This window comes from Ursus americanus, chromosome 33, assembly GCF_024610735.1.
Source record: "Ursus americanus isolate L20-20 chromosome 33, mUrsAme1.1.p, whole genome shotgun sequence".
Lineage (NCBI taxonomy): Eukaryota > Metazoa > Chordata > Mammalia > Carnivora > Ursidae > Ursus > Ursus americanus.
Genome location: NC_142159.1, coordinates 31,514,415 through 31,526,593, shown reverse-complemented (window position 1 = coordinate 31,526,593; position 12,179 = coordinate 31,514,415). Strand labels below are relative to the sequence as shown.

The following is a 12,179-nucleotide window of genomic DNA, read 5'->3' as shown; positions in this document are numbered from 1 at the left end:
CTCAAAATGGTTCCCGAGCCAAAGATGAGCCTGTTTTCCACAGCCTGAGGCTCCCCTACAAAAACCACGTGGGCGTGGGTGCACGTGGGGTGGGGTGGGGGCCTGGGGCTTGGCCCTGGAAACAGAGGACTGTTCCACTTTGCTTTTAGGAACGGCTGGAATCTGGCCAAGAAGCCAAGGACGTTGGAATAATTGCAGAAACTTTTAAATGTGGAAAGGTCGATTGTGTATGGAATTTGGCTTGTGTTTGCTCTCTGCTTCTTGGCCTAGATAAATGTTGCAACTTTTCCCTTGAAGGAGCCCTCCAAAGGGTTAGTGTATCTTTTCTTCCAGGGCCTTTCTGGCCCTCTAGCCAGAATTTTCTTTCATCTCATTAATCCTAATCATACTCCCCTGTTCCAAGTCATTCTACTCTGCTGTGATGTCCTCTAATTTCAAAACCCATAGCAACTACCAACCGCTAACAATTTCTGGAAGCACCACTTGGAAACAAACTCATTAGAGCTGGCTTCCACACCCAGTTTTCAACTATCTGGGGCTCTGAGTTGGTTTAGAGCCACTCTGACTGTCCCCTGCTGGGTAAAGCATTGTTACACTGTGTTGCTCTCAATGGTGCAGGGGAGGGTGACATTTCCCCTGGTGTGTTATGTTTTGACCCTGGACGATTCCCTGAACGCCTCTGGCTAGTATGGTGTCTGTGGCTGGGCGTTGACTGACCATCACTGGGTCTTCAGATCCCGCTGCTCAGGTCTCGCTTTGTAACTCTGGGACACTCTCTGAGCTCCCTGTCCCTGGATACAGAAAAAGGAGAGCACCACTTTCCTATCTTATCTGGACAAGGGAGAAGAAAAACCTTGGATGTCTAAAGGTGGTCTATCTGACCTAGCTGGGGGCGCTTTATCACATCACTTGCACTGGAAGGGTCTGAAATAGCCAAATCCTCAATACTCGTGCCCGTAAGATCTGATGCAGCAAAAAGCAAAAAAGAAAAAAAAAATTCCTCTAGGTAACTGAGTAGTTAAGACAGTTGGAAAACGCAGACTTGGAAAGGTTCTATACCTTCAGTTTTTGCTTTATGCCGTATGCTTTTCTTTCCATTTTGTGAAGTTGTCTTTGGTTACAAAGCGAACATATTCGAATTTTCCACAGCTTTTAATTTCAGGTGCAAGGAATGTATGCGTCCTGTGTTTTTCCCATTACTCTGTGTGTGTATATCCAGTATCCCCCCCCCCCCATCTATCTAGACATGGTTGTTTTTAACAGTTAATTCTGTGCCTTGCCCAAACTATAATTTACTAAATGCAAATGTGCTGCCATATTGATAAACTACTGGGAAAACAAAACAAAACAAAACAAAAAAACCCCCAAACCCTTGAGTTTTCCAAGTTTAAAGTTTCCCCTTGGAATCAGTGCTTAGTCTTGCCATTGAGTAAGCCTGCCCCCCCACCCCCCGAACATCAGCTCTTAGCACCTTTCCAAACACCTTTGCCATCTGCGAAGAGAGCCACATGCTGGACTAATTTGTAAACTTACACCACTTGGCATTCTGTCTGCCTGCCTCTCTGGGTCTCCTGGTTGCTTGTCTCTTTGAGAGCCTATGTTTCTACCATTTCTTCCGAACGTAATGCAGTACTCAAAGTGAATATTATCATGCAGGATAAAAGTGAAGATGAAGTCATTCTGTCTGAATTCCCTTCACATGTCACATTAGCACATGATGGCAGCATCAAAAGCAGAATTGTGAATCATATTTTCTAGTTTTGAATTAAAGATTCAAGACTGAGGTTCCCCCAGAAAGCTCAGATATTTGGTTGGCACCTATCTCTACAAGTTATGAGAAAGGACAGATAGAAATTCTCGTGCCTGAGCCTGCATGGCCTAGTATGACCCGCCCCCCCCATCTTACACAGGCGATCTGAAAATTAAAGAATAACTGATTTCTTGACCAAGGACGATGTACTTACTGGGTGTGATAGTGACTCTAGTTCCTGTCCCGAAGATTAAGTTGTTGCTTCCATAGTTAGACACACAGTGTTCTAAGTCATTGCAAAAACCATTGCTCCAAACTCTTTGTACTGTGCTGTAACCCCCCCCCCCCCATTTCTTGTGCACCCCCTTCTTGCAATGCTTCTATGGCTCAAAGCCACCAGGGACTCTTTCGTACCATTTCCTGCTGGAGCAACTGAGAGAAACTGACATAAAAGGCTGTAATTAGGAGAGGCCTGACATGTGAGGTCTGGCTTGATTTTTCTGCCAAATTTTCCTTTGGAGAGAACAGAAATCCTCTGTCTCTCTCTGGGTACTGTCAATGATCCCTTGGGTCCAGACCCAGCGACGAGTCTGGACACCCCTGCCGTTTTGCTCATCCTTTTACAACACCCCATATTTCAGTTTTCTCCCAAACTGTCTCATTTTCCTTCTCTAGCCTTCTGACCCATTTCCTCTCAGTTGACAGCTGTCCCCCCATTTGCGGCTCCTGTGGCCTGTGCCACAAAGGGCCAAATGCCTCTGGTCAGTGCAGAAGTGAGGCGTGAGCGAGGGGGCAGCCTGTTCCCTGCCCCCCAGCGATTTGGGGCTGGGGAAATAAAGACCTGTCAAGCCATAAATCATTCTTGGGGTGGCGGGGAGGGGCTCTTTGCCATGTTCCAGAGAAAGTTATCCCCAGAAGCAGAGAAAGAGAGGAGCAGACTTTTGACGATCCTTGCTGGAGTTTCAAGGCCTTGCTCAACACAATGGTGATGGAAAATTTTCTTTGACTTACTTGGAATGACAGTCAAACTTGTCCCTCTCCCAAAATAGAAGTTCTGGTTACCGCTGTTCCACTGGGATAGGAAGCTCAACAAAAACCAGGCAGATGAGAGAGCCAGGGCGCACACCTGGGCCCCCGCCCCGCTGGCCGCCCCGCGAGCAGGCAGGCAGGCAGGCGGGCGGGCGGGCGGCGGGCAGACCATCTCTCTCCCTGGGCAGGCGCTGGAGCAAAGCGTTCCTGGAAAAGGAGCTTCAGGGCTTAGAGCAGGTGTGACCATGTACCGCTGGAGGGACTGAGCCCTCCGGAGAGGGGATTAGAGGAAGGGCTAATGTGCATCTTGAGCTGCTCGCTGCCTAATTAAAGGTGTAGGCCCCTTTGTTTTATGCCTGGGCATTTGAAAAATTCTTTTTCTTTTAAGATTTAATTTCTCCCCCGATAATCATATGATTTTGAAGTGCATTTTAATTAGGTCTCTTTATTACATCTTTTGGGTCTGGGAAGGATTTTATTTCTTTGTGAGATTTCGGGAACAATCCATTGTCTCCAGATTAGCTCAGCCTGAGGCTCTGATCACCTTGCTCTTTTCCAGCCCTGCTTGTTTCCCCGGTTATGCACTGTCCGTTGTCCATCCCTCCACCCCACCTTGTCCCTCACGTGCACTGAGGCTGTGTGGGGAGGACACAGCTTGGTGTCCTCCCCACACAAATTGCCTTTTGCAAGTCCTGAGCCCTGTATGCTAACTTTTAAGGACTAAAGCTACATCTGCCACTCTTTGACCTTTTTTGTCTGACTAGAGTTAATATACCTCGATTCTGTCCATATGGTCCTCACCGTCGTGCCACCCACACAGCCCTTTGAGGCACGAGATGATTAGCCCTACCAAACTCCACAGGCAAAGTCGCGGGGAGACTTACTTGGAATGACTGATAAGCTTGTCCCCTGCCCAAACGTCAACCTGTTGGAAGAGCCTGTCACACAGTCACCCAACCCTTTGCAATAACTGGCAGGTGACTCACAGATCTCAGACCCCAATCTCGCTACGCCACTTCAAAAGGCCTCTCAGGTACCTATGGGATCTGTGAGTGTGGGGCGGCAGTTAGGCCATATTCTGTAGGGAACGATAGGAAACTTGCTACAAATGTGCGCTTCTCTACCTCGGATTCCAATTTCTGACACGCTGCAGGTCTGAAAAGGCACCAGTGAGCTCTGGTCTCCTCCTCCCTTCTCTGTCATTCCCCCATCCACAAAACATCCTAATCTGCATCTCATTTCCATCTCCAAGCTCTAGCATGGGGACATCAGGTCCGCAGGCACCATTGATCTGCCTTCTCGGAGACGGCATATGCTCCCCGGTGCACAGTGATTAAAAGACTGGAAATGCCAGGCTCTCAGAGGCTGAGAGGTGGGCTCCTTGCTCCTTATCTCTGGTCAATATATTGTCCTCATTTGTCTGGCTAATGAAGAGCTGACCTTTCTAAGTGGATGCGTTTTGCTGAAATGACAGGGGCCTGGAGGTTCACAATCAAAGCAGAGCTCTGAAGGCAATTTGGGCTTTTCAGGCCCTGTTGGCATAGTTCAGCCAAAAGGATCCCAGACTCAAATGTCAACCTCTCAGCTTTGGCTCGCATATGCTTGGACTTGGAGAAACTCAACAAACCCTGGGCAATTGGTCCAACATGCTCCCTACTCATTAGAGCCAGGCTTCTCTTGGAGGCACCTTGCACACTGAAGACGATCATAACAGCCCGACCGTCTGCCTGAGAGCGGCACTGGCACGTTCTAGCCCCACACCCACCTGGCACGAACAGATGCTGCCATTCAGCGGAGCAGATAACCTCGGGGATGTCAGATGACCTTCTCTGCACACACAAAGCAGAGTCTCTCTGCCCCATAGACGACGCCTGCACAGAAAAACTCGGCTTCCACTCTCATCCCTTTGGCGTGCGGGACCCTGCCCTGGATGGAGAGCCTGAGAAAACAGAGCCTCCCAAAACAGCAATGAGAGTGCTGACATCCTGCCATTGGACCCCCCCTCCCCATCCTGGTCTTATCAGGCCACCATGAAAGATACATTCTTACCTGGTTACCTTCCCCCCTTCCTGTCTCTCATGCCTTTCATTTCTCATTTCTGAGCACCCACAGGGCTCCAGACTCTGCTAGCTCCGTTTCTATTTGACTCCATTAGAATCCCTGCAAGAAAGACCCAAAAGGCCTAAAGTGCAAAAATGCACGGGGAACACCGAGTGTGGGTCTTTCCAGCTTGCTTGGCTTCACGGTTCGTCTCATCTCCCTCCTACGTACCGGCTTCTCAGAGCTGTCATGCTTCTCCCTGCAGCAGGGAGTTTCACAACAACTGACAGAAGGAACTTTATGAATCTAAACAAACAAACAAACAAACAAACAAAAAATCCCCCAAAAACAAACCACCACCACCAACAACAAAAAACCCCCCAACCAGTCAGGGTTTTTCCTCTCGTCCCAGCGGGGTGCGGCAGCCAACACACCAAAGCCAAATCTTCCTATCTGCTCTAATTATCAGCAAGGATACAAGTCACCACGAGGAAAAAGGTATTAAGCCTTGTATCTGAAACTCTTTGGGATTAATTGTAATCCTTTGCCTGGTGGTTTCAGCGATAGGAATGGACACAGTGGCTGTGCAATTCTTTGCATTCTGTGGTTTTCCCCCCTCTCTCTTTTTGTAGTTTTGCACCTGCAGGAGCAGTGGGAGACATTCCAAGAACATAGAGGGATTTGAAATAAGACCTCAGATTCCCTTTCAGTTTTCATTTTTTCTCTCTCTGCTTTCATTTAAAATCCATTCTAAACTGAATGCCACATACCTATTCAAACTCTGCTCTCAATTATCCCTCTCCACTGTGGAAGATGCCAGTGGGAATAGCTTCAGCTGCACTAAGAAGAATTTAAGATTGATACAAGGAAGAACTTCCTGACGGGAAATGGTACTAAATGGTAGACTGGGTTACCTGGGGGAGTTGACTGGAAATCGTGACCACCCCCCATGCCCCCAAATTTGGGCATCATCTCCAGAGAAGCCTCTGAAAGCAGTGAAGATTCTTTTCTACCTTTTCTGGGTGAAGGTCAACTTCACTCAACAGCAGGGATCAGACAGACGTGATAGCTCAGGGTCCGAAAGGGAATTTGCTAATACTGAGATTAAAGACGGGACAGGATCTTGGAGGCCGCTAGTTGACCTCCAGCAAGATCTGGTTACCAGGCAACATACAGGCCTCTCAAACCTGATACCAGGGGTGAAATTCCAGAATGTCCAGCATGCTGCTGTGTGCTGTTACACTTACTTGGATGGACAGTCAAGATGGTCTCTTTCCCAAATGTCAGCTTTCCGGAGCCACCGGAACCCACATTAGCACTGCAGTGGAGGCCTTTACAAAAACCCCAGGGGGAGATCTGAGGCTCACAGACGTCTTCCCCTTTAACTCTGGGGAGAAGAGACTCGCCTACAGGGGCCTGCGTCAGTGGGGCTGTTCCTTCCCATCGAGGACCAGAGGAACATTTCCATGTCTGGTCCTGGGACGCTGACCTGCGGTATCCCCCGAGGGCCTGACTCCCTCTCTCTCTCTCCGTTTCCTCTGGTTTCCATCCTGAGGCTTACTGATTTCTCATGTTCAGCATCTCTCTTTCTAAAGGTCTCATTTCCATTTTACAGCATCATTTTCAGGACAATTTCTCTGATCAGTTTTCAAGACATGTCCTCCCCACCCTTCGAGGTGTCACACATTTCTGATGACAATGAATTGATTATAAGGAGACAGGAGGAGAGTGTTCAGCGTTTTGGAGGCTGACTAGAATTAGATGAGATTCAGGCTTCCGGCTCCATGGAACACTACCTCCCGAGCTCCCCTTCATGCCCCAGCATAAGAAATGAAAATGACGGCACACCTGAGCCTTTCTTCAAGTGTGCGGCTTCTCTGTCAGTCTTGAATCGGCTGAGATGTTAGTGGTATCTCACAGAAAGTTTACACTGAGCTTTGTTATGGTGACTGACTCTCCTGGGGGCTGTTCTGGGGTTAGCAAAGAAGACCTTTGTCCCTGGAAGACCCTCCATCCCTGTCAAACTGGGACAGCTGGTCACCCTCCTGCCTTACCGGAGGTGTCCTGACCTCACACAGAGCCCAGTGGCTGCACTGGGGCCTCTGTCAGAGATAGGGTCTTGCGTATTCACTGGGGGTTGCTATAAATTTCATCCTTTGACCAAACACACTGCTGACAAGTCACAAGCACAGGAAGACCGGGGGTCCCCGTGGTGGGGTCTGGAGGATGTCACAAAAGATGTAAGGAACCAAGCTGGGGCAGAGTCATTATTTGGTACGATGGTGACCAAACCCTATCCCCAAAGAAGACGGAAAACAAGTATTTTCGCTCTGTAACCGCTTTAGACTTTTAAGCTCTTGGACCATTTTGACTGAATTTGTGTGTCTGTCTAGTCATCTCTTGAGCAACGACTTATTAGCAAGGGAGCGAAGCTGTAGCTTGCTTACCGACATGGAAGGGGGAGAGAAAAAGCTACTGTTTAGCTAAGAAGGGTCCATCTGCTTTAAGGACAGCAGGCAGGAGTTCCAATGACCCTTCCTGTCTCTCGCCCACTTCACAGCCTCACAGAGCTCCCCACGCCCTACTCCAGCCGCCATAACAGCAGGACATAAGCAGCACAGATGCCTGCCCTCAGCTGAGTCCTCAGATGGCGCCAAAGCATTGCTGTGGCAGTAATCTCTGCTCGGCTGATGGAAGGAAAACAGAATTTAATCATGCGTCTTTGGATTCCAGCTTTGTTGCCCTGTAGCCCCGACATATAAAGAGCGAGCCACAGAAGATAAGACCTCCTGTCTGGTCTCCAGGCTCCACTGCCCACCCTCTGAAAAGGGACGTCCTTGAGTCTCCCGGGATGTTCATACGAATCCCCTCGAAGCCATAATGAGATAGGCCCCCCGAGACTCCTGAAGGCATGGGATCGAACAATATCATGTATTATTCATTGTTTCTGTTGTTGCAGGAATGTGCTGGTTTTGTCCCTGCTGAGCAAGGCACTTCTGCGCCTGACAACTTCATGGCTAACCACACTGCGTGCTCTTTAGGCAGGGCCTGCCCCAGAACATTCCATGCTGTCTGCCACCAGGGCTGCATTAACTCCTTCAGTGCTGTGCGCCCTGTATCACTTAATTACTTACACCTCCCTGGACCAGTCTTTTCGAGAGCTTTCAGCAGGCTGGGTCTGGCAACACATCTTTGTCAGCGCTGCACCCTCTCCTGATCCCAGAAAGCAGGTCCGAATAAATGACACTCAGCAACCAGGACATTCGGCTTATGTCCAAAGCAGACTGGGGCCCTTCTACAGGTTTTCCCCATTTCCCTCCTGCCCCGATTTTATTACAAGTCAGCCTTCCCAGCATTAGTGCCCAGGGACCACTGTCGGCAGCCCACCAGAAACACAGATTTGCAGGAAGGGCCAGTAGCCACCACAGTGCCTTTTATGTATAGCATTTGGAACTTTTCCGACGACTCACACACACGTTACTACCATTACGGAAGAGGGTGGGCGTCTATTTGAAGGAAAGAATGCACTGCTCTATTCTCATGACTCAGAGGACAAATGAATGCGCCCCCCTCTCCTGCAGTGGCAGCTCCATCAGTCACTCTGGTAATGGAGGGAAAAGTGGGGTTAAATGCCCTGAGTTAACCAGACAGTTCCACCCACCGAGACCTCACTGACTGGACTGGGGATTGAGAACAGCTTCTGTAAGGGAGGTAAAGTAGAGGTAAAAGAAGAAAAGAAATCTGTCTGCAGAATTTCCTGCATTTGTTAATGAAATCCCTGGGTCCCGTTATTGCAGCAGATAAATTTAAGGATTTTAGTATCTACGTCAGGAAGATTTATATTTGGTCTACTGAATTTGCATCGTCTCAATATGCCAATTTCCTCTCTCTTTTTTCGGCAAACATTTCCTGGCTTTAGCTGAATCCCTCAGGATCCTGTATTCAATTTTTCTCCCTGTACCAATAATCTCCTTGAAGATGGATGATAGGAATGCTTTTGGCTGAAGGTAATTTAGTCTTTGTACAATGGAGCGCTCCTCTCCCTGATGGGAACCATATCCTCCCAACACAACATGAGATGCAGAAGCTACTCTGGGATGTTTTTTTTTGGGGGGGGGGAGGGAGAGGACAGGTAATTTAAATCCAAAGAAAGAAGAGTTTTGAACCCCCCACCGCACCCCCTCGCTCTACCAGTCCCTTCAAACTTACTTGGAGTCACAGTTAAGAGAGTTCCTTTTCCAAAAGCGAGTTTGTAGGCATTACCTCCTCACCGTCAGGGAAGGCTTTACAAAAACAGGAACAGGAGCAGCTCTTAGCAGAAGGGCCCTGGGGCTCAATATGGCCTTGATCCCTCAACCCTGTGCTAAAACTACAGGTTCTTCGACAATAAGCCCAGAAGTGGGCTCTGCAGGCAGAGCTGGACCTCCACGGGGCAGTGAGCCCTGATAAATATATGCATTGCTTATTTTTAAATTTTTTATTGCTTTTCTTTTTCTGGCAAGGCTGCTGCCTTAATTTGGGTAATCCATTTCCTTTCCTTCTCCCTTCATGGTCTCCCCCCTGGCTGGCACTCACATAGTTTCTACTTTATTGCACTTTGGGGCTGTTTCTCTGCTGTTTATTGAAATCAACTCATTAGATTCTGGTTTACTAGAAACTGATCGCAAAAGGGAAAGAGAGTCAGGGAGTTTTTATGGGGACATGTTCAAAAGAAGAAGTCTGAGGGTTTTCTGGTCATGCCTGGCCTGCTTCCCCACGATGCGTGAGACAAAGAGAGTAGATGTGAGCTCCGCCAGCCAGGAGCGCCCGCAGGCCTGGCCTGGAAAGGAGAGGGCCCTGCGTAGCTTCACCTGTCATACTCACTGGGATTCACAGTCAGCCTGGTGCCCTGCCCGAACACCAAGTTCTGCAAGTCACACCACAGCAAATGGCTTTACATAAACTGCACACAGAAGCCCTCTCTCCCCCTTGAGGAGGACGCCTGATCTGCTTTTCCTAGCATCCCAGGCTGAGGACAGTGGCCAGGATCTAATGAAAGAACCCAACAAGTGCAGGGCAGCGTCTCCTTGAGGCTGCCTATTTTCTCCTTGACAAAGTCTCCTTTAGGCTCCTTTGTAGACATGTACCAGATATTTAATCTCTTCAGCTGTCAAATATTTAACATCTTTATTTCTACATCATAGAATTTTAACTTTTTTTTTTTAAACCTTTCCTTCTGCTTTGCAGAGCTCCCCCTAAAAACAGCTGGATTAAAAGAATCTTTGAAGACAGAATACACTAGTTCTCCTGGGTGAAGTCAAGCTGGCTTCCTCCTTAAAATTTCTGGTTTGCATCCTAGGGCCCGATCGCCTGGGACCTAATCCATTGGGCTAAGACAGGAAAGGTTAGGAGGCAAGGCAGGAAATCCAGGGGAAATCCTGCCCTGTGAGTCCTCCTTGTCCCTGCACAATTATTTGGACTTATTTCTGTGCTCATTCCCTTCCTCCGGAGCAGGGCATTGCTAGCACTTGTCACGGCCAGGGAGTCCCCCTCAAGACGGGTTTTAGCGGAAACCTAACCAAGTGCCCTGTAGTCTGAAAACAGATGGGGTTTCTTTCCTCTGCTCAGGGGAATTTGATTGAAAAACAATTTCCAACTTTGCAAAGCAAAGAGGATTACCTCTTGTGTGCCTCTGTTCTCCTCCTCCTCCCCACTCCTCTTCAATAGTTTTAAACTATTTATAGAAACACTCCCTTTGGGGTTAGAGAAATGTAGCAAGTTTCTAATCTCTTCATCTTTTTTTCTTGCTATCTGTGTACTGCAGTCATATATTTACTATCTAAATTTACATTTCATTTCCATTTGCAGTAGCATCTAATGCACTTGCCTATTACTTCCAGAACACTGTGTGTAATGATGAACTCTATTGAAATAAACCAATTCACAAGGAGTTTCTAGGGCTGGAGGTTGACATTTCTCTCTTCCCGAGACAGTTATCATTACTTTACCAGGCGAGCCTAAGATCGGGGCAGTCCAGCCAAGTGAGCAACTGGGCTTACGGGGTTGATGTTCTTACGTCTAAATAACTATCTACTGAGCATGGCTCCTTGGGATTAATTTGGATTTTCTTTTTAATCTAGTTCCAGAATGTCAGCTTCCAATCTTTTTAGCTCTGAGAATCTCTCTGACAGGCAAAGCTTAAGGTAAATCTCATGGATGTTTTTTGAATCTCAACCAATATTTCATCTCTGTACACATCACAAATAAAGAACCAAGAGAAGGATGAATGTAACACCTTCGGGAGAAAATTTATAACAGTTCTCTGAGAGAGATGAGACTTATAAATAAAAATGGAATTGCGTATGATTTTTCTGATGATCATTTCTAATATCCAGGGGGTTCTAAATATCCAAACAAGTTTGGAAATGTGGCATCTGACGTACCCACTCTTTGGACTTTTATTAGCGACCGGACACATGGGTCAGCATGGAAACGCTTTCTTCTTATTTTTTTAAATCTTACGTTGTTTGATGCGTAAGGGACTTTAGGAAGGTCCTCTGGACCTAATGTAATACTCATTAGGGAATCCTGATTCTAGCTTCTCTACGGTAGATAACAATTGGGCCATGGAAGTAGAGGTTTTGCTTTGCAGTACTCATTGGGTAGTTGGTATCTCTTAAGAATTGTAAGCAAAAGTTAACCTCGAAAAATTGTCTGGAATGAGCTTCTGTTGTAAATGGAGACTCTCTCAGGAAACGACATTTCAGCTACAGTCAAGTTAATTGAAATTAGATTTGTTTTGAGAATGGTGGGCAGCCCTCAACATATCCTAGTGGGTATTGCAAGCTGGAGAGAAGGGCCATTATGACATTTGGATTAGGGAGCGCTTCTCTCATACTTCCAAGCTCCGCTGCCACTTTTTTGCTGAGGGGCACAGAGATGAGTAGGTATCAAAAGGGAATTAACAAAGGCAGGGATGAAAATGTCCCGAGCGAAAGCACAGCGCCTACCAGCACCTCGAGGCACATTTCCAGAAGTTTATGATCTTTCTGACTAATTTGAATATTTGCTTTCAATCTTACCCTTTCCCTAAATATCAGCTTGTCATCAATGTCGACGCCAGAAAATCTGACATGGCTTTACCCAAATAGCTCTCCAAAATTTTGAGAGTTACAGGGATTAGAAGATTCTTTTCCTGGGGCGCCTGGGTGGCTCAGTCGTTAAGCGTCTGCCTTCAGCTCAGGTCATGTTCCTGGGGTCCTGGCATGGAGCCCCACATCAGGCTCCCTGCTCAGTGGGAAGCCTGCTTCTCCCTCTCCCTCTCCCCCTGCTTGTGTTCCCTCTCTCACTGTGTCTCTCTCTGTCAAATAAATAAAATAAA

The 12,179-nt window shown here is 47.6% G+C and overlaps 1 protein-coding gene across 1 annotated transcript in view; it reads right to left on the bottom strand.

Annotated features, from left to right (window-relative positions):
- LOC123792225 (M1-specific T cell receptor alpha chain-like) overlaps positions 1-12,179 on the bottom strand; it is a 295,137-nt gene that overhangs the window by 57,246 nt on the left and 225,712 nt on the right. The gene's annotated exons all lie outside the window — the stretch shown is intronic.